The sequence below is a fragment of the Galeopterus variegatus genome, unplaced genomic scaffold (genome assembly GCF_000696425.1).
Source record: "Galeopterus variegatus unplaced genomic scaffold, G_variegatus-3.0.2 Scaffold9458, whole genome shotgun sequence".
NCBI classification, from domain to species: Eukaryota; Metazoa; Chordata; class Mammalia; order Dermoptera; family Cynocephalidae; genus Galeopterus; species Galeopterus variegatus.
In genome coordinates, this window is record NW_007735569.1 from 20245 (window position 1) to 25643 (window position 5399).

The 5399-nt window shown below is 33.9% G+C and overlaps 1 long non-coding RNA gene across 1 annotated transcript in view; it reads right to left on the reverse strand.

The window, feature by feature from the left end:
- Positions 1-3726: 3726 nt before the first annotated feature.
- LOC103609311 overlaps positions 3727-5399 on the reverse strand; it is a 22877-nt gene continuing 21204 nt past the window's right edge. The window contains exon 3 of the long non-coding RNA XR_552118.1: positions 3727-3784. This is a non-coding gene — a long non-coding RNA (uncharacterized LOC103609311). The remainder of the gene's footprint in view (positions 3785-5399) is intronic.

A 5399-nucleotide genomic window follows, 5' to 3' on the forward strand; every position in this document is an offset into this window, starting at 1 on the left:
TTTTCTGAATTGGTAATTAGTTCTGATTATAAGAATCATTTTGTGTATTATAAAAGAAGGCACCTGGAAATTACATATAAGATATATTCCATAAAATTTCACTAAGATTTAGAAATTAAATACCCCATCTCTGTGTTATCCTCTGAAGAATAAGTTTTTCTGTTTGGAAGTGTATATATGGTAGGCTTCTGTCCCAAGATGGCCAACTGCTTGCTTAGTGTCATGGAATGCTGCAAAACAAACAAACAAAACTCTCCTTTTACTCTTTTCATAGCCAAAAGTATTCCAAAATAACATCATGATATATTGAATTTGTTATTTTCGTTAAGACATTGTTTACATTTATAAATTTACCACATTTTCAGGATTCGGCTTTGTTTTTTCTTCTATACAGCCTCTTCCCAATTAGAAATTTATGAATTACAATAAGTCATAATACAGTTTCCAATATATCTAAATCACCATCCAAAATCAGAATTCTTTTTAAAAAATTTTTTTTAAAAAAGCATTTTTTAATTAAAGCATAATTGATTATACATATTAATGGGGTACAGAGTTGACTATCAGTATTTCAGTATAATATGTGATAATCAAATCAGTATTACTGACATGTCCATTATTACAAATCGTAATTATTCTTTGTGTCCCTTACCCAATTTCTCCCTAATGACACCCCTCCCCTCTTTTCCACCTCTAGTAACCATAGATCTGTTCTCTCCTTCTGAAAGTTCAGTGTATTATTGTGGCCTTCCTGCCTTCCTTCCTTCCTTCCTTCCTTCCTTCCTTCCTCCCTCCCTCCCACTAATGAGTGAGGACATGTGGTATTTCCCTTTCTATGCCTGGCTTATTTAAGTAAATTACTTAACATAATTTTATTTAAATTCATCCATGTTGCAGCGAATGGCAGAATTTCATTCTTTTTTATGGCAGAGTAGTACTCCATTGTGTATATATACCACATTTTCCTTATCCAGTTGTCCGTTGATGGACATTTAGGTTGGATCCGTATCTCGGCTATTATAAACAGAGTTGTGATGAACATGGGAGTGCAGGTATCCCTTTGACATGATGATTTCTATTCCTTTGGGTACATACCCAGCAGTGGGATTGCTGGATCATATGGTAGATGTATCTGTAGTTTGAGAAACCTCAATACTGTTTTCCATAATGGCTGTGCTAATTTACAGTCCCACCAACATAGAGTTCCTCTTTCTCTGCATCCTTGTCAGCATTTGTTATTTTCTGTCTTTTTGATAATGGCCAGTCTAACTGGGGTGAGATGATATCTCAAAGTGGTTTTGGTTTGCATTTCCCTGATGATTAGTGATGTTGTGCATTTTTTTAATGTACTTCTTGGCCATTTATATGTCTTCCTTTGAAAATTGTCTATTCAGCTCCTTTGCCCATTTATAAACTGGATTTTTTTTTCCTGTGAAGTTGTTTGAGTACCTTGTATATTCTGGATTAGTCCCTTGTCAGATATATAATTTGCAAACATTTTCTCCCATTCTGCAGGTTGTCTTTTCCCTTTGTTAGTTGTTTCATTTGTTGTGCAGAAGCTTTTTAGTTTGATATATTCCCATTTGTTTATTTTTTCTTTCACTGCCTGTGCTTTTGAGGTCCTATTCATAAATTCTTTGCCCAGTCTGGCTTCATGAAGTGTTTCCCCTATGTTTTCTTTCAGTAGTTTTATAGTTTCAGGTCTTATACATAAGTCTTTAATCCATTTTGAGTTGGTTTTCATATAAGGTGAGAGGTACAGGTCTAGTTTCATTCTTATGTGTACAAATGTCCAATTTTCCCAGCCCCATTTACTGAAGAGACAGTCTTTTCCCCAATGTGTGTTCTTGTTGCTCTGTCAAAGATCAGTTGGCTGTAAGTATGTGGGTTGATTTTTGGGTTCCTCTATTCTGTTTCACTGGTCCAAGTGTCTATTTTTATGCCAGTACCATGCTGTTTTGTTTACTATAGCTTTGTAGTATAATTTGCAGTCAGGTAGTGTTATGCCTTCGGTGTTATTTATTTATTTATTTATTTATTTTTGCTCAGGGTTGCTATTATTTATTTATTTATTTATTTATTTATTTTTGCTCAGGGTTGCTTTGGCTATTCAGGATCTTTTGTTGTTCCATAATAACGTTAAGATTTTTTTTTCTATTTCTGTAAAGAATGTAATTGGTATTTTGATGGGGACTGCATTGAATATATAGATTGCTTTGGGTAGTATGGACATTTTCACAATGTTAATTTTTCCAATCCAAGAGCATGGAATGTCTTTCCATCTTTTTGTGTCTCCTTTAATTTCTGTCAGCAGTGATTTGCAGTTCTCGTTGTAGAGATCTTTCACCTCCTTGGTTAAATTTATTCCTAGGCATTTTATTTTTATGGTGGCTGTTGTAAATGGGCTTACTTTACATTAGTTCATTATGAAAGTATAAAAATGCTACAATGTTTGAATGTAGCTTTGTACCCTGAAAGTTTACCAAAATTGTCTATCAGCTCAGTCTTTTTTGTAGAGTCCCTAGGTTTTTCAATATATAGGATCATACCATCCGCAAATAGGGACAGTTTGACCTTGTCTTTTCCAATTTAGATGCCCTTCATTTCTTTCTCTTNCTGTTTTGTTTACTATAGCTTTGTAGTATAATTTGCAGTCAGGTAGTGTTATGCCTTCGGTGTTATTTATTTATTTATTTATTTATTTATTTTTGCTCAGGGTTGCTTTGGCTATTCAGGATCTTTTGTTGTTCCATATTAACGTTAAGATTTTTTTTTTCTATTTCTGTAAAGAATGTAATTGGTATTTTGATGGGGACTGCATTGAATATATAGATTGCTTTGGGTAGTATGGACATTTTCACAATGTTAATTTTTCTAATCCAAGAGCATGGAATGTCTTTCCATCTTTTTGTGTCTCCTTTAATTTCTGTCAGCAGTGATTTGCAGTTCTCATTGTAGAGATCTTTCACCTCCTTGGTTAAATTTACTCCTAGGCATTTTATTTTTATGGTGGCTATTGTAAATGGGCTTACTTTACATTAGTTCATTATGAGAGTATAAAAATGCTACAATGTTTGAATGTAGCTTTGTACCCTGAAAGTTTACCAAAATTGTCTATCAGCTCAGAGTCTTTTTTGTAGAGTCCCTAGGTTTTTCTATATATAGGATCATACCATCTGCAAATAGGGACAGTTTGACCTTGTCTTTTCCAATTTAGATGCCCTTCATTTCTTTCTCTTGCCTGATTGCTCTGGCTGATACTTCTAATACCATATTAAATAGGAGTGGTGAGAGTGGGTATCCCTGTTGTTCCTGTTCTTAAGGGAAAAGTTTTCAGCTTTTCCCCATTCAGGATGATATTGGCAGTGGGTTTGTCATAAGTGGCTTTTATTGTGTTGAGATATTTTCCTTGTATACCTAAGGTGCTCTCCCATTCTTACATGAGCATATCTTCCTTTCCAATGGATGAGCCAATTTCAAATCATCCTTCTCATACTGAAGATGACGTTGCTGATATTTTGCTTATTGATGAGATCAAGCACAAGTTCAAAATCAGTACAATGGCTGAACTAAACTTAAGTGGATAATGAACATGTATTTAGTTAGCTCTGGGCAGCCTAAAATCCTATGTGCTGATTATAAATTATTCACAGCCCTTAAAAAACAAAGGCAGCAATAATATAATAATAATAACGTTTCCACCTACTAGTGAAGGTCCTTCTGCCTGCCACAGCAACTCATCAGGATTTGCATTTTCTGGATCGTATACCCATATAATGACAACCTATAAAATAAAATGTTTTCATTTCTTCACATTTGTACAAATTTCATTTTTAGTTGTGGCAAAACATAAGGATAAAAAATGTTTTCATTTATTTAAAAAGTTTTGGTTATCTCTTTTTTAGAAATCAAAAGCAATATTTGTTGTTTTTAATAAGTGAAACAATCCAAAGACATATGAAGAGTTAATAATATCCATCTACACCCCTTAAGTAACTAGTGTTAAAATTTCATATGAATGCACATATGTCTTTCTTTACACCCATAAAGAGAAACATAAGCCCCCCTCCCCCACTCTCACACTTTTTACTATATTGAAATCACCCTATACATGTTATTTATAACTTGCTTTTGTTACCGGACACAACATGGCTATTTCAATAGATACAGATCTAATTGTTCTTTGTTGTTTATTTTCTCTTGAATAATTTATTCACATAGTCAAAAGCAAATTATATTAAAAATATATCAAAATATTGTCCCTCCTACCGTGTACCTCATCACTCAGTTCCAATAAGTCCACCTGCACCGCACAATAACTACTATTAGTAAGTTCTTGTCTATATTTTTATAAAATTTTTGTGCATAACCAATAAAGATATGTTTTTTTCCTTCCTTTTATACAAATGCTAGCATGCTAAAGACATCTTTTTCTGACCCTTATGTTCTTACCATAAAGTTAAAGCATAGCGATCTTTAATAGTCTCTTTAATTTTTCAGCTGCATATCATTCCAAATTATGGAGGAACCATATTTTATTTGACCAGTAATCTACTGATAAACATGTGTTTCCAATCCTTTGTCATTATAATCAATTTTACAAAGAGCAACTTTTACAACATTGAGCATATTGGTAGGGCACATTCCTAAAAATGTAATTGTTGAATCATAGGATATATATACATTCATAATTTCCATAGATACTCCTCACAGTCTTCCTAACATCATGTGTTATTATGCATTTGGATATTACCAGTCAAATGAGTGAAAACTGATACTTTGGTGTAGTTTAAATTGGCATTTCTTTTATTATGAAAAAGTTTGAGCATCCTTCCACATGTTCAAGTTCCACTTGTATTTCCTTATATTCCTTTTGCCCATTTTTCTTTCTTTTTCGTGTGTGTGTTTATTTATTTATTTATTTATTTATTACATTTATGATGTGGTTGTGGAGCACTTGGGGGGTGGGGGGAGAGACACAATACAAAGAAAGATTGACAAGTAGAGAGGACTATCTTTGTTTTGGTAGCCTTTCAGATTCAAATCAGATACACCAGCTTACATGCAAGCCAAAAGTTCCACTGGTTTCACCTTATCCCAGCTAAGTCTATCCATCATCAGCAAGTTTGCTCCTCTCTTGTTCTGCCACCAACCTTAGCAACGGGTCCTAGGTACGGAAGCATTCTCTGGCCTTTGTTCACCTATGAAGGGCCCATTCATCTGAAATACTCCACCTTTAGATTTCATTTCTAGGTACGGAAGCATTCTCTGGCCTTTGTTCACCTATGAAGGGCCCATTCATCTGAAATACGCCACCTTTAGATTTCATTTTATCCACAGCTTTTTTTTTTTTTTTGTCTTTTGTCTTTTTCCGTGTCCGGCAATGGATCGCAACCCTC